Genomic DNA, 18,244 nt, shown 5'->3' with positions numbered 1-18,244 from the left:
ACCTTTTCATAAATTTTTTGGTTTAACCCTCCTTTCTAGTCTCATGTAGCCATATTAGCTATCACACTTGTTGTTTTGCTACACAAGAATATACTGTACACTTTTCTTCCATCCGGCACCCTTACGTCGGAGTGAATTTAGTCTTGTTCACATGGCGCACTGATTCCCGGGATTTGTCCCCTTTTGCTATTCATCAGCTAATCCCTGCACCTGTTGCTAATTTCATTCCTTTCCTTTTCTATTTTCAGTTTTGTTAAATAAACAACCCGTATGCTGATTATGTTCTCTTTGAATCGAAGCTGCAATTAATTATTCATCTCTGTGGACTACTTAGGAAGTCACCTTTGATATTAGAAGAGGTAAAAAAATATATATAAGCTGTAACCTCTAAAATATGTTAATAGATCGATCCCGCTTAGATAGGTTACATCGTTGGCTGATCCTGTATTAACATTACGCTATACATTTATAGCGTTTTCCTAGTTTAAATACCACTTTCCAACGAGTACATTGAGGGTATTTTCTGGTCATTAAGTAGTACAGCCGTGGATTCATTTGCCAGTAGTATTTATGTCATACATTGGAACCAATAGTGTTATGACAACTCACTACAAAAGGTATCCTTCTCAAATATCTTTTCACCCTCTTGTTTTTTCCCATGCATCCCCTTCAATCTTGCCTTGGTTGTTTCCATCCTTCCTTTTTCTCTAATGCTTTGCTCTAGTGAAGCTTTAAAACTCAATAGAGATTGTGTATATATATGATACTTTTAGTGATGGTCTGGGTGTTTTTAAATTTAATATGGCACCAATTTTTTGTAATTAGAATTAATGTATATTGACTAGTAGCATGTTTTAATGAATACTTTTTTGATATTGATTGACCTCATCGTAAAGAGGCGATTTTTAATGTATATAGTACCCACACATGACACTTACATACCTCTTTTTTGATTATTTGTATTATGCGTAGGTTGTTCATCGAAATTCTAATCATGGCTACTTGATGAAGGCTGATAGCGGAAACGCTCGTAGGATCTACTTATCTGTTGAGCCATGAAATCATTGTTTATTGTTTTTGCCTTAGAATAATGTTTTGTACTAATAGGCATTTTTTGTATTGATTTTTGAATTTGTGATTATATATATCTTTGTAGTGACATTGAGTAAATAATAATATCAGTCAGTCATCCAGTATAAAGACAATATTTTCTATACATCTTAATCTGTTAATAAATATATAAAAATATATCTGGCAACTACTTGTGAATTTTGTCCTCCAAATTCCGGTTGGTTAATTTATTATCACAGAATATTTATATTGTTAGTGTTATATGATGATGTTTTTAGGCCCATATGTAATTGTTCTTCCTAAATATATTTTTGCAACTGCTTTACTTACCCCGATTTAGGAATTATAGTTGGGGGCACCTCTCTTTCTTTACAAACACTTCCACCCATTGTCACCAGCACCTACTCAACAAGCAAAAGATCTTTTAGAGGTAATTTATTTGGAAACCCTAACGATACAGTGAAAACTAGAACATTAAGCATTAGTATCCAAAAGGCAAGGCAAACAAAAATCTCTTTAAAAACCAAATAAAAAATGGCAAAAGCAGGCCAAGCAAACATTAATTTCAAAGAGCTCAGTTAATCTCAACTTTTCTTTCAGACATACCCAACATCATCCAGAAGGGAGAATACTAAGGCCCCCATTAGGATGGCGGGCGGACTTTGCCCGCCCGCCGCCCTTGCGGAAAACGGGACCGCCGCGAGCTGAGCGGCGGTCCCGCACTGCATATTAGGATGCGTCCGACACAGTGGCGGGCGCATCATGCATTTTTAACATTGTGGCGGGCGGTGCTCTCAGCCCCCCGCCACAATGCTAAAAATGCATGTATACATTTGCATACACAAAGCGGCAGGCACCGTGTGGTGCCTGCCTCATTGTGTATGCAAATGCAGGGGGGTACCACAGGTACACCCCATGTGCACCCTCCACCCCCACCTTCACCATGGGGGCCCGAAGGGGGCCTCCGAAGTGAAGACCGCATGCCTTTCAATGCCGCCACGGAAAGGCATCTGTTTAAGCCCATCATAATATGGCTGGCGGTGTCTAATAGACACCGCCACCATATTAAACCTTTGCCGCCCCGGTCGCCTTGCGACCGGGGTGGAAAAGCGGCGGACGGTCTTTCCATCCGCCGCGGTCCCCCTGCCATCCTAATATGGCGGGGGGAATTTAGGTGCTGATGGCGGGCGGATTGCCCCTGCCAGGCTGGCGGTGGGTACCGCCAGCCTGGCAGGGGAAATTCGCCCGCCATCCTAATGGGCTCCTAGGGGTTCGATTCCGATCTCGGTCGGTAGGGCTCCGAATTGGATTTGGAATTGCCTAAACCGATCCGGAGCCCTTGTTTCTGACCGAATCGTTCGAAACAACCAAGTACGATGCCCTGAAAACCTTAGTGCTTGTTCCGTATAGCATTCAGAGAGATAGAGCCTTCCAGAGCCGATTCGTACAGCTTTACGGACTAGGTTTTCCGAGTGAGCAAGTACGATGACCGATTCGAACAGCCTTTCGGATTCAGTTTACCCGGATCGAATAGGCTTGTGGAATCGGTCTTTGGGGGCCCGTAGCAGGCCCCCCTTTATCTGGGGCCCTCTTAATTGGGCCTGAGGGGGTACCCATGTGTCCCCTCTTCCCAATCATGCACAGTGTGGAATGAGTGCCCGCCACAGGGTGCACGGTTATCCCCAACCACCCCTTTTGTCAATGCGAGCCTGTGTACACGTTCGGTACACAGGCTCCCTTGAAATCAATGGGAGTCCGACCGAATCGTATCCGGATGCATTCAAATGTATCATTCTCATTCGATCAGTCTCCCCCGATCCGAGTCGTATGGCAAGCATTTCGGACCCGGGTCGTTCAGTATGCTTTCCGATTGAGATTGGAATCGGCCCTAAGTCCGCCAAACCACCAGGAGAAAGTTCTATGCCATCAAAAGGACAAGCAAACAAGTGATAAAACCTTAATAAGGTGCGGGAAATTACATTACCCATATATAAAGCCTATTTTTCTTTTCACAAGGAGTCATCTAAAAAAACATATTACGAAATCTTAGCTTGCAAAATCAAAGTTAAACAATCTATCAAAAAGTATGTAATTTGAAAAGTCAATAGGCAGCCAACAAACCATTAACCAGATTTTTTTCTCGCAGGTTGCAAACAATAAAAAAAATCAAATAACTAACACACATAATCACTTTCTTTATTTTTTTCCATCAAGATGGCAACTGGAAAAAGGTAACATACATGTTATCCAACAGAGGCAATAGATTATTGAAGTACAGTGGCTAAGTTCATTGTAAGGAGACATTAACAGAGCCCAGGTGTCATTGGAGGTGTGTGCAATATTACTCATCCCAGTGCGCAGGCAGAGCGTTTACTCTTGGTGACATTGTTGAAAGGACCACAGAGCATAACCACTCTTCCTCTGCAATGAAGATTGAGGTTAGAGAAAACATAAATCAAATGAAAGACCTTGCATCCACTTCCAATGAACCTTGTTGCACGGTTTTGAGAGAGGTATCCCAAAACATTCCTATGCATGTAGCAAGTTGTATGCCCAAAATCCTAAACTTAAGCAGAATTGTACAGCGAAAAAAACAGGCAAGTAACCCCCAACGTGTAACACCCCAAACAAACTCTGATATTAACATTCTTCCTGAACTAACTATCAATGTTACTAATGAAACCCTTCTTTTGCATGACAACAAAAACCCTCAAAAACGAATACTAATCTAATCTTTAGCACACACCATAACCTAGTGAAATCGGAGTGATATTTGGGTGATGAATGGGACATTTAAATCCATACCCCACCCATTCACCCAAATATACCTTATTCACATCAACATTCAACACACTGTAGTTCCTTTAGTCTACAGTTTACTCTCTAATAAGTAAACTGCATCATACACTGAATTTTTAACAGTGGTAAAATCTAAAACCCTGAACAAAAGTCCTAGAAAAGTGTTAATTGACTTTGAATTACCCATGATTAACACCATCACCAAAATGTATCCGGATACCCAAATTCAAGGATTTATTTTTCACTTTTCACAGGCGCATGGGAGAAAAATTAAAAAAAATCCTTAGTTGAGGATTACATATTAGACAGTAAACTGCAATTCGAGTTAAAAAACTAACTGCCCTGCGCTTTGTTCCTACTAACTGTGTGGATAAATACTACACATCAATGACTGATTCACAATATTTTACTACAAACAAAGAAACATTGGCACCCCTTCTAAATTACTTTCAGGACACAAGGATTGGCCATCAAAGCAGGTCAGGTCACAGGAGGAAGCCACATTAACATGTGATGGGGTGAAAAAAGTTACACAACCTGCTTAGATGGAGGAGCAAAAACAAACAATGTCATAGAGAGATGGCACAAATCCTTCCTTCAACAAATCAATCAGAAGAACTCACCCTAACTTATATCTATTTTGGGAAATTTTGAAGAAGGAGCAAAGTTTCCAAGAAATGAGAATAGTACAATCATTGACTGGTAGTCTGAACCAACAAATGTCAAAAAGAACATAAGAAATGCCCAATTGACTATTGTGTCAAATTCAACAATTTTCGTTGATGGTGGTTACAGACTACCTAGACAATATTGCCCACATACTACATTTCTATCCTTCACTAATGCCTACCTTAATTGCCTGTTTTGTATTTCAATGTTGCTAATTCAATAGGCAATGTTTAATTTTTTGTTTTTTAATTAAAAAAAGTTTTGTTTCCTATCTTAAGTTGTTTTCTTTCTACGGCTCTTGGACTTGCGTACAATCCCACATTTCGCCAAGAGTCTTCTGCAATCCAAAAATCCATAATAACAATCCATAATCCAAGATGGAATCCAATTCCAGAGTCAAACTATCAAAAAAGGTACACAGATTTGCATAGTCATTTTTTACAGTGAATATAGTGCAGCAAACTGTACTGTGTCCACCTACAAAAATGCATTCCAAAAGAAAGTTTTTCTGTCAAAAGTCGCAACAAGAAATCCATTGCTGTAATCCACCATCCACAGAAATCCTACATAAAGTAAAAAACCATTAAGCAAAAGTTCAAAATGGTCCAAAACATCGATTCATCCATCCATGCCATCTGTGTTCTTGAACTTTCCACCCTGCTGAAAATCCGCGACTACGCAATGCTATGTTTTGAAAAGGCGACGCATTAAAAATAAAAAATAAATATTGCTTTCTTTACACTTTGGTTTAAATGAAATAAAAATCTCTCTTTTAAAATATTTTTCTTAAACCAAAATTGTCAAAAGAGCAATCCACCCGGTGTGAGCCTTACAATAAACTATGCTACCCACAATCTATGATTTTAAATTTAAATTTGTCTTACTTGAGCGCTCCGCTTCATTTCTTCCTATCTAGACCGCGGTTATCCACTGACTGTAGAAACTTACGTTCAACCGGCAACTTCATCTGCATTAGTAATAAGGAAGAAAGGACAAGTCCTCTCATTCATTTCAATTTGAAAGTGTGGGAAAATTTACAAAAAATAAGAAATATGTTACTGTACAGTTAAGATGCAATGTTTATTTTCAATAAATAATATACGTTGTCTATATAACTTCATTTTTAAACATTTGTTAACTTTCATTTTTTTAATGAAATAAACTATTCAAAAATACATTTTACGGGTTCTATTTTATTTATCCTCTAAAAAAATTCATTAAATCAATTTGAAATATTTTCTACATTTGCTCGGTATATATTATCTTAGTTAAAATGTACATTTATGCATGTTTCCATGGTCAATTATTGTAATTTCTATTTAAATTCTTTCACACATTTTTTATAAGTATTTTTAATAAATTGTACATTCCCCTACTTCAATCCCCTTTCTACTCAAACATCCCATGCAATAGTGTAAGTTTTAAACCAACATATCTTTTTATTTTTTTATTTTCTTTAATTTAAAATATTATTAATTTTAAACATAAAATAGTTCCCAAGTATTTAAATAAATGTATGCATGTTAAAACACTCGCCTACCTAAAACCCTTAATTCTCTTACATCCCATCCCAGAGAATGAGTGTCAGAACCTCATCATTTTGATTTTTATATTGTAATTTAAAATTCAAAAAAACGATTTTAATAATATTATTAATTAACACCTGAGTATTAAAATGAATACCTGGGTAATAATACACTCCCCCACCAAACACACCTGTTTCCCTTGCATCCCGTCCCAGACGATGGGTGTCAGACTCTCTTAAATATATATATTTATTTAAAGTAACATTATAAATAATAAACACAAAAATGAATACACAAGTATTAACTGTGTATTAATAATTTCCCCAAAACCAAACCTTCTAATTCCCTTCCAATACCATCCCAAACAATTGGTGAGACACCCTCCTTACATAGATTTTTTTTTAAATGTCTAAAACGAAATTTTAAAATGTGTTAATATTTAATACTCAAATATAAAAGTGAATACCTGGACCTTAATACACATCCCCACCCTAAACCCCTATTTCCCTTGCATCCCATCCCAGAGAATGGGGGTCAGATCCTCATAAATATTTTTTATAATTATTCCTTTAAAAATTAACATTTTCCACAGTAAACACTATTAATTAAAAGTATTAACTGTATATTAATCAATTCCCACAACCCAAAACTACTAATTCCCTTCCAATTCCAACCTAAAGTTTGGTGAGACACCCTGCTCACACTGATTTTTTTTATTTTTTTTTTTAAATAATTAAAAAACGATTTAAAAATACATAATAATCAATACCCAGGAATAAATATATAATACCTGTGTATTAATACAACCCCCCACCAAAAAACCCTGTTTCCCTTGCATCCCATCCCAGTAAATCCATTTAAAATCACTATTAATCACTATTAATTAAAAAAAAGTTTTAAAACACAAACATAATCAAAACTGAATTAACACTCAAGTAATAAGCACTTACCTTCAACACTTACCTTAATTTTTGTTGTAATAGCATGCGTTGTAATAGCACATGCGTTGTAATGGCATATGTTGTAATGGCATGCGTTGTAATGCCATATGCTTTGTAAAGGATGCATTGTAAAGGTATTACAATGTAATGCCTGCATTGTAATGGATGTTTCCCGGTTTGAATGCCTGCTCCTGGCAGTCTTAAATCCCCGTAAGCAGTCTAACCTTACTATTATTTGGGAATAATTATATCTTTGTTTCCAGAGTTGACATGGAGCCTTAATTTTACACTCTCAGTAACCAAAATGAAAAAATACCTTCAATGATGGGCGTGCCTCCCTCTCCACCTTCTTGGGTGGGCAGATCCCTTCAAGATGATGGTGCTAACATGTTTCCTCTATGTCTTTCAAAAATATCCTCTTCCTATTCCCAGTCTGTGGTTTACAACCCTTGACTCTTCTTCTGGGCTGGTGCCTGCCCCCGGATCACTTTGACGGCAAAATGGGAATGGCAGGCTTACTTTGCTACTATACCGCCTAACAGGTGACCTTAATTAATGACTGGCTCAATGGGAGATGGGACATTTCAACCTTCAGAGCAGAGCTGACTCTGCAGGGACTTGATAGAATTATGGGAATCCAAAATGACGCTCCAATCCCTCAATCCTTCCTGAGAATCATCCGGGCGGTTTTGCTGAATTAGAGGGTGGTGCTCTGATATGCAGGATGGGACCTTAAACTGACGCATTTGACTCCCCTCTGGCAAGGGACGTGGCTGCACCATACAGCAAGACTGGAAGAGGTCAAGGTCAAGGAAAGCTTTTTTCGACTGCATCTTTTTACAATCATAAAAGCGTACAGTATTCATAAAAAAATACAAACAATTACAATTCTCTCATCTATACATATACCTAAATACTTAGTCAATTATAATTCATCATAAGTTTAAAAATATTAAAAAAAGAATCATCACATAAAATTCATCACAATTTAAAAATCTTCACATATCATACTTTTTCTAAAGTGCAGTACTTTCTTCAGGAACCTTGCTATGCGCCAAGCTTAATGTTAATTCTCCAGAAGCTGGCGTCTAACCATAGCCGGACGACATTGTCTTAGCCCCTGCTGCTTTAAAAATGGTAATATCCACACTTTCCTTAAGTCTATATAGTATTTACAAAACAGAACTAAGGTGCATATTATTAAGAACTGCGATAAAACGGCGATAATGAGCTTGATAATATGCCCGTGTGAGTTCCCATAGCAGCGCAGTTAACACCAGAACATGGGCTGCTATGTGAATTCACAAGGACATACTATCAAGCCCATTATCGCCGTTTTAGCGGAAGTTTCCTGCCGCTAAAGCGGCAATAATTTTATCGCAGTTCAGGATAATATGCCCCAAAGTGTATCGTAGACTGCTCAGCCTGCATGTCACATGGACACAATTGCAGTGTCCTTGACCAGTCGTTCATTTTTGGAAAGATTACTAATCTATGAACAATATCCAGCCTGAACCATGTTTAGAGCCACCTATCAAAGTTGCCTGGTACAAATATTAGATAGGATTGCATATCAAAGGAAGTTAAGATTAGCTGGTGTTGTTTTACAGTACATTTTGAGCACTCTCCCGACATCCTTATCATACCCAAATGCTAAAGACCCTCCTTTCGCAATTTCTTTCTAGGGATTTCATACATACTATTGGGGTTGGTAACATATTCTGTGTGCCCTAGGTCACTCCTAAAAATTTCCTACATACCTGACCCTGGGAATTTTTAACGCCCCCTCATGTTTAAGGCAATCTTGAAGTATCTCTCTATTTAACTTACTTTGCTCTTCTGTCCATATTCTGTGCCATAAGAGGATGGGTTCCAGTTTTATGAGGTCTGAAATATAAGGAAGACCCAATTCCTCATGGCAGACAAAAGAAGAGGTGCTACCTGGAACAGATAGGAGATATCTTAAAAATTAATTTTCCACTTCTTGAATTGGTTGAGCTATAGTGAAGCCCCATACTCCCGCCCCATACATTACCTATACATTTGGATAAGCTCTGATGGGGGTTTCCTACCTATTTTTTTAGAGAAGGAGGAAAGGGCAGCTGTTGTCTTTGCAAAGGCCATCTTCTTTGTTTGTATTGCGTGTGCCCATGAGTCGCTTTGATTGAAAATAATACCTAGATAGGAGAAGTTCTTGGTTGTAACTAACTTCTGCCCTCCCACGTACATGCACCTTTGCCTGTTTTTTTCCCACCACAGTTCATGATATAGGTCTTATTAATTGTAAGACCTAATTTCTCCATGAATTCTGTATACCTGTGTAGGGCCCTCTGCAGGCCGATATGGGATCTAGACATCAGTATAGTGTCATCCACATAGAGAAGTGCAGGTACTCATCGACCTCCTACTATGGGGAAAACGTGGTTATTGTCAAGGAGTGCTTGTTCCAACCCGTTAGTGTACAAATTAAAAAGAAAGAAAGGGGCCAGTGCACAGCCTTGCCTTACACTCCTTTTGATTGCGAAGGGAGCTGTGCGCTCGCCCCCTAAACCAAAGCGCGCAGACGCATCCCTGTACAAATACTGTAAAAAACGGGTGATATGGGAGTCCACACCTAAGGCTTCAAGTATCTCCCATAGTCTGTCGTGTCTCACCGAATCACAGACCGCAGTGAGATACACGAATGCCAGAAATAGGGAGCCCTTTTTTACTGTTACGTATTTCCCCACCAATAAGGCAAGATTTAAATTCTGCTCAATTGTTCCCAATCCCTAGCAGAAGCCATACTGTATGTCTGATAGGACCTGTCTATCTTCCGCCCATGCTTGAAGGCGCTCTAAAAGGACTCTACCGGCAACCCTTACCAATTAGTCCAGCAGGGATATTGGCCGGGAGCAGCTTGGATTGTTACAATCCCCTTTTTTAAATATTGAGACTATTATTGATTCCCCCAGGTCTTTGGAATTGCTTCCATACAACTAGCATTGAAAACCTGGGTTAATATAGGCCCCCAGAGATCAGTGTTTTCTTTAAATAAGTCCACTGGAACCCCATCGGGCCTGGAGCTTTACCTCCCTTACTCGCTGAAACAGCTCTCCCCACCTCCTCCATTGTAAACTTCAAGTTTAGTTTTTCCAGCTTCTCGATTGTTATAACCATGGAAGTTTCATTAATGGGCTCCAACTACGCATAAATCTTTGAAAAATGGCTAGCCCATTATACCTCGGGTATAGCGATTTCTATAGACGGGCCCCCCACTGGTTGTAGAAATGGGGTTTTCACTGCTCTCCAAAATGCGGAACTATCCTTCTGTAATGCTACATCATGGAGTGATTCCCAGGCTTCCTTTCTCAAGGCACATTTTCTCTCATTAAGTACCCGCCTATACTCCTGTCTAGCTTTCTTGTTATTATCGGTGCTTCTGGTCTGCCCTCGTTTTTAAGGGTCTTGTAGGCAGTTGTGCAGCGCTTGTCAAACCAGCCCCGGGTTTGGTTTTGTTCCGGTGACTCCCTAATCCCGGCTGCTAGTGTCTGAAACAAGGTCAGTATGCTATATGCTAACGCTGACTCGTTCAGACATGTTTAAATGGAGGTTTTATATTTGGTTACTATCTATTTAGTGACTACTACGGGATCTACCTTAGACCATCGTAATGAGTAACCATTCATTTTGTTCAGTTTTATCACACCTATATCTTCTGTGTAAATAACTGTGCTTTGTGGTCTCTGTGCTGGAAGTCCAATTGTTAAACACAGGGGGAAATGATCACTCATGGGGTTATCCCCTACACTGAAATCATATATTCTCGAAGCGTAGTTACGTGATACAAGAATAAAATCTATAATCGACGATAAACCTCTCCCATTAAAACTGGAAGAGGTCACAAAATGCAATAAGATAGGGATTACCCATCTTTGGGACGTTTGGTTGGGGAACCACTTTCAGATATTTCATAAAATACAAGAGCATTATCAACTCTCCCATACACAATTCCACAAGTACCTCCAAGTTCGTCATGACCTCACAGCCAACATCCTCTTAAACCCTGACATTTATAAATTTAGCCCTCTTAATGCTAAACTACTAACCAGGAAGCTCACCAAAGGTTCAATTTCACAAGAATGCTACTCCCTGGTGTTCAACACTCCGGACTGGTTCCAGAGACTGAAAGGTTGGAGGCATGAGTGTGGGAACTAGACAACCCAGATTGGACGAAGCATAGAATGGCCCCATGGGAATTAGCTATCTCCACATGCCCAAGCTGGTCCACCTTAATAATCTTCATCTCACCTACATGAACACGCAGTGGCTGCAACAGGATTCTGCAAGACAATTGCTTCCGATGTACGTCACTGGACACAGACTTTTTCCATGTGGTCTGGTCCTGTACTGTGTTGGCTGGGTACCAGCAAATGTTGAATGAGAACTCTCATCAGTTCTGGATGACCCCTAGATCTCTCCCCTAAAGATCTGGGACAAATGGTGCAAACATAATTATGATGATGATAATATGAGATTTATAAAGCACTCAGATACTCTCAGGAATGTCCCGGTGCTGGATTAGAGGCTAACTACAAAACACGGATTGTGTGGAAAAGTAAATTTTGCCATGTTGTATGTGCCTACGTGTTCCCCATATTATGCTATATGTGCATGATCGATATGCATGTATATCCCCCTATGAGCGATTAAAGACGCAATTACAGTTGTGTCCATTTCTAGTATGCCAGTTTCCAGTTCCCGTGAAAACAACGAATATTAGGCTTATGTAAACCTACGTTGCTACATTTTACAGTGTGCACGTTAACCCATTGAATTGTCCCCGTTTCTAGGCCTCAAAAGGGCCCGGACACCAGATTCAGCTCCTGTCTCCTGAACCCTCTCCGAGGAGCGATACAGCCCCCACCTGCATCCCTGACCCTTCGCTTACTTTCTGCCTCACAGTGCCCGGCTCGGCCTGGCTCTGCCTGCCAGTCTGCCAAGAATATGTTATGATTCTAGTTATCAGTCCAGCCCTCCTTCTCTGCATTCCTAAGCTACTGCATCGCATCAATAGTTTCCGTCATGGTCTAGCCTTTATGTCTCCATGTAAGAGAAATACTGTATTAATATTCATAGAATATTCCTCGTGCACGCAATACATGTAGAATTATGCACGCACCAGTCTTAGTGTCTAGTAGCCTTTGCCCTGATAACTTTTGGATTCTATCAATATGTACTCCAAACACCAGATACCAGATATGTCTTAGGTACATGTCGCTCTGACACTCCAGACTTTAGTCTCCTCTTCTAGCGCAGAAGTCATAGCCCCCAGTTCTCCCTGGTAACACGTCATTGCCCGTTTGCGCGCACCACTAGGTTAAAGGTCCCAGCTGCTCAGGTAGCCCCCTCCATGTTTCCGTCCCGTTTATGACACTTCTGTTACGTTTACATCACATGTCTATGTATACGCCCTGTACACGCCTTCTTGTTACATCATTTTACCCTTATCTTTCGCGACTGCTACAAGAAACGTCTACTGCTACGCCTACTGTATTGACTGTAATGCAATTGTTTTGATATATATACTGTGAACTGTTACTGAAAGTTGTCCAAGCCCCGATTTCCATTCCCCGGCAGCTGCCTTCATTCTATTCCCGTACAGGCTGTCCTGTTCCTGTCCTTTATGCCTGATTAAAGCCTGTAGACTCAAGATACCTCGAATCCTGACTCTTATTTATTGAGCTATCTGTTTCATTCACTGTATTAAAAAATAGAACCGGTAATTAATTATTTATTTACCACATAATGGCGCCCGAATAGGGACTTGCCCTTTCCCCACGCGCCGGCGAAGCCACGCAGGCCCCCTGATCCTCTGCAGCCGTGACGGAACCATACCGTGCACGTGCAGATATTTCTGCTTCAAGTATCCCTCAGGCCCACGGAGGAGACGGAGGTTGCGGTCCAGCATCCAGACGAGGCGGTGAGGAACGCGGCGAGTCCCGACCAGAGCCCAAGCCGAGAGTCCAAGGTCCGAGGTATCCGGAGGCCCACCTGTAACTGAAGTCCGAAGTTCGTAGTCCGTCGTCGTAGCAGTCCAGTCCAGTCCGAGGCCTTCCGTTCTTGCTGCCCGGTGAGTACCGTTGCTGGGGTAGTATCTAGACAGGGTCAATTAATTTGTCTCTGGTCCGTGGGTTTGGGTACACAGATCCAACACGAAGTGTCCACCTAGGTGGATGCGGGTCCTGACGTGTCTCTTTATGGGACCGGTAAGTTTCGTACTGTTTAGCAGTGCATCTAGTAATTTTAGTAAGTTCCGTTCTCGAGAAATTCATGTGTTCTGTTCTCAGTATATCAGGTAATATTCTGTCCGAACTGTTATTTTAAATGTCGTTTAATGTGTTTTCAATGTCGTGGTATGAATGATTTGTTTTTCCAGTCATTATTGTGTTTATCGTGTATTGTATTGTGTCCAGATTCCAGCCTAGACAATGCCTCTATTCTCCAAGTTACGTCAGTTAAAAACCAGAAAAGGGTTATTAGAGGAAGCAGTTCCTGTCCCGCCTAGGGACAGTCCAGGTCATTTTATGTATCATAAGCATGGCTTAAGTGCCATATTATATCTAGACTTATGGGTGGACTACACCAAGGAATTAGAAGAGAAATATAGATGGCCCGTATCAGGTACGTGGGATGCCGAGTGCATCATGCGAGTAGAAGAAGCATTATGGAAAAAGAAATCCAGACAGTCCCAGAAAGATGCCATCGAGTTATGGCGCAAAGAATCTCATAGAAGAACCGAAAAAGAAATCAGAAAAACAGAATTAAGTAGGAAATCCTCAGAAAAAGCCCAAGAAAGGGAATTAATCGAAGTAGGTGAACGAGTTAAAGCAGAACAGTCAGACAGACAGAGAAATGCCCTTATTAAGGGTATGTATCCTCTTCTTGCCGAGGGCTTGCCAAAAGCAACCCCGGAAGCACCATGTAATTTTCCGCCGCCCTTGGTTCCGATTAAGCTACGTCACAAACCGACCGCAGCTGATATTTTTCTCTCGTCCTATTTGGACGACACAGTCCCAGCGTATGCAAATCCTGTTCCGCCAGCTCCCGTAAATAATGTAATTCCTGTTCCTCCAGCCACCGGGGCACCCGTTGCAGCATCTGTTACGGCACCCCCGGTCCAGCCTACAGTACATGTACCCGCTACATCAGTCACTCTACCAGCACGTACAGTACACACCGACGATTCTAGTTTAGGAGCCACGGGGGGAAGTCCTCCTGGAACCCCGCCTCAACACAGACGTATGACGATACTTGAGCTACATGAACGAGCGTTACAGCGTTCGCCAAAAATTCAGACATTTACAGATATCAAGCGAGCACTTACTGAATGCCGTTATGATCCAGTTTCAGGCGATGGTAATATGGTCATATATTCATTGCGTGTAAGACGGGTGACCGAATATTTGGACACCCTGCCCAATATGAAAGGTTATCTAGACAGAATATATATCGTTTTATCCGTACAGGAGTAGATCCAGAAAGTGTTCGCGACACCATGATTCAAAGAAAAGTCGAGATTCAGCTCATGCTTTTAAAGTTTCTAATAAATTGTTTAATAAGAGAACAAGATTATCCGGATAAAGATCCGGAAGAAATGAAAGTTCTGACCAGGTGGAGTGACCATATAGCCGAGGGAAGACACAAGACACAGAACTGTATAGAGAGTATGTACAAGAAAATCCGTAGGGAAATAATAAAGTTACACGAGAAACGAGAAGCAGCACAAGTAACCGAGAAAGAAGACAACTCTGATAATGAAGAGGTAGACGACGAGAATCCCTCCAGAATAGCGTACGTAGGTAGAACTAGACTTCCCGACCGACATTCACGCCTAGAATACAAGAAAGTTTTCCCTCCTCTAGCACCAGAACAAGGTTCTCTTGAGCAAGTATTCCAAGCTACCGATCACATTCTGAAATCACGAATAGGTTATAGTGAGCTTAGTACCATGCATGAACAAGAATTAGCCCGATCAGCAGTCCGGTGGACTACTGATTCTACCACTTTTCCAGACGAAATAGTGGCACAAATGTTTCTGAAACTGCCCCCAGCCGAGCAGCGACTGGTGGGTATGTATATGATCCAGCACCTCATTACACTGTATGAGGGACAGCATTCTGATCCAGGTCCGTTACATGATGTATTGAACGAGTTACTCCAGTATAGATGGAGAGGTTTAGGTACTGATTTAATTAGTATCATTCTAGAACAGCGCCACAAATATCGAACGTTTTTAAATCCACATTTTGTTCATGTCTCACCCCCAGAAAGTAAATCATTTTGCATAGATAGACAGCATCCGTTACGAGAAGTACACCCAGTTAGGACAGCGGGTGGTGAACTAGAACGAGTATTTGTTTACACCCCTATCACAAAGATGGAACTCTTAGAGATGAAAAAGTTAATTCCCTGTCACGATAAAGACCCAGCAGGGTTCCACCGTGAATTAAAAGACATGCTCCGTATGGGAGAATACACGTATCCTGATATTATTAAAATGTTAAAGGTTCTGTTGCCCGCAGGGGTATATGAAAAACTCAAGGAAAAAGAATGGGAGGTGGGAGAGAAAAAGATAGATTGGGCAGCTCTAGAAGCTGAAAAAAATTCACGAGTACCAGGTACCGGTCTTGGGGGTAAAGTTAAAGAATTACCCGAGTTATTGATACAAGTTTTGCCAAGATTACTAGCCACGAAAAAGGAAGACTGGGATGCAATCTCAGCCTGTAAACAGAAACAGGATGAAGACACTAGTGATTTTTATTCTAGATTCGAAAAATGTTTTATTATTAACAGTGGTCTGAAAACAAGTAGTGAATCGTACCCTCATCTTTTTGTTACCAAACTAGTCGAGAATTCAAGTCCACAAGTTAAAAATCGAGTATTGAAAGTCGAAAGTACCTGGCAAGCTAATACTCCGTCACAGATGCTTCAAATGCTCCAGTATCACCAGAACAGAATCAGGGAAGAGCAAGAACACGAAAGAAGACGTATGAAAGACACGAAAATGAAAGTATTAGTTGCACAATCTGTTCCACAAGACAGTCAGAAGAGGGGTCTGAATCAAGCCAGTCATCCTACAGCTCCCGTTAAAGGGACCTGCAATTACTGTAAACAGCCAGGTCATTTTATAAACGAGTGTGCAGTTCTGAAACACAACATAGCTACTGGTAAGACTAAAGAGAGACCACGTCCACCTAGACAAGAACAAGTTTCACAGACTTCTCAGTCACCACAGAATGCACAACAGACAGTTACAGCACCGCAGCCTATAGCTGCCACACAGCACGTTACACAGCAGATGTACCAGTATGCTCAGACAGAGTATCCAGATTATCAGCCGTATTCATGAAACAGCCTAGAGAGGGAGGTAGGCTTGCCTCTCATCGAGATACCTGTAGATCAAGAGGGTCCCTATGTACACAGTCAAGTATTAGGGAAAGACAGAAAGTTTTTGATTGATACAGGGGCAAGTAGGACTACTATCCGTCATGACGAGGTTCCAGGGGCTCCGCTCTCAGGCTCTAAAAATGTTTCCCTTGGATTTTCAGGAAAGCCAATTGTTAATGAAATTTCGAAACCAGTTACTCTAGAAGTTGGTCCCTTGTCCCGAACCACTGATTTGTTACTCACAAAATCATGTCCAGAAAATTTGTTAGGCATCAAGACATTAAAAGAATTAGGAGCAGTTATTTGCTGTTCCCCAGAAGGGGTCCGTTTGTTTTTGAGAGACTTTAAAGGTCATTATGTATTGCGCGATTTTGATCCAAGATTATTGAATGTACCACAGCATTTATGGGCGCAAGGTCCAACTGATGTAGGTTGTATGCATATCACACCCCATCGAGTGACTCTCAAGCAAGGTATAGTTTTGCCACGAATCAGACAGTACAGATTGCCACCTGAGGCTGTAGCAGCCTTATCCAGAATTATTGATGAACTTATTGCTCAAGGAGTGGTTGTAGAAACTGACTCCAATGTATGTAATTCTCCTATCATTCCAGTCCTGAAACGTACTGATCCAAATGCACCCCCAGTATATCGATTAGTGATTGACCTTCGAGAGCTTAATAAATGTATCATACCTCAGTATCCAGTAGTCCCAGATATTTCATCCCTTTTGACAGTCATTGATTCTGAAGCTACATTTTTCACAGTTATCGATCTCAAGAATGCATTTTTCAGTGTCCCCATTCATCCAGACAGCCAGTACCTTTTCGGTTTCTGTTTAAATGGAAGAAGCTATAAATTCACACGAGCTCCTCAAGGTTTTACAGAAAGTCCTAGTATTTACAGTCAAGCACTTAAGAGACAACTAGACAATATCCGCATGCCAACTGACACTGCCCTGCTCCAGTATGTCGATGATCTACTGATCACAGCCCGTTCTGAACGTGACTGCGAGCGTGCGTCACTTACAGTTCTGTATTTTCTAGCCGAGCAGGGGCACAAGGTGTCCCCTTCCAAATTACAATTCTGTGTCCAGCAAGTGGTATACTTGGGACACTTGCTGTCCAAGTGGGGTAGGCAGTTGACACCTGACCGTATCCAGTTAATAGCGAGTCTTCCACAGCCCAAGACACAGAAGGAGGTACGAGCTTTTATCGGCCTCACTTCTTACTGCAGACAAAGGATTCCTCAGTATGCATTTCTAGCCAAGCCACTGATACAGTTAACGACACAGGAGGCAGCCGTATTGACTGTCCTCCCTTGGACCCAGGAACATACACTTGTTTTCAATGAATTAAAGAAAGCCTTATGTCAAGCACCTGTTCTAGCAACACCCAACTACAGTAAGCCTTTTACACTTTTCGTTACAGAACGTGATGGTACTGCATTATCTGTTCTCACACAAGATCAAGCAGGACAATACAAGCCCTGTGCTTATTTTTCGAGCACATTAGATCCAGTGGCCTAGGCTCTGCCTGCGTGCCTCAAGTCAGTTGCAGCCACAGCTCTAGCTATCAGACAAAGTGATTCTATAGTGTTAGGACATTCCCTGACAGTACAAGTTCCACACTCCGTGGAAGTTCTTTTAAACCGAACACAGACTCAGCACTTGACAATTGCACGTTTAACAGGTTATGAACTTACACTGTTCCAGCCACACATAGAAATCAGACGCTGCAACATTCTAAATCCTGCTACACTGTTACCGTCAGTTACTTCAAATCCTGCCACACATGACTGTGTGGAAGT

General features: G+C 41.1%; 1 long non-coding RNA gene across 1 annotated transcript in view; it reads left to right on the top strand.

Annotated features, from left to right (window-relative positions):
- Positions 1-243: 243 nt before the first annotated feature.
- Positions 244-18,244, top strand: part of LOC144824464 (uncharacterized) — a 75,935-nt gene continuing 57,934 nt past the window's right edge. The window contains exon 1 of the long non-coding RNA XR_013608963.1: positions 244-359. This is a non-coding gene — a long non-coding RNA (uncharacterized LOC144824464). The remainder of the gene's footprint in view (positions 360-18,244) is intronic.

Source organism: Lissotriton helveticus, chromosome 3_1 (assembly GCF_964261635.1).
Source record: "Lissotriton helveticus chromosome 3_1, aLisHel1.1, whole genome shotgun sequence".
In the NCBI taxonomy this organism is placed as follows: Eukaryota; Metazoa; Chordata; class Amphibia; order Caudata; family Salamandridae; genus Lissotriton; species Lissotriton helveticus.
Note: the sequence above shows the minus strand (reverse complement) of the source record. Positions and strands in the feature narration are given on the sequence as shown.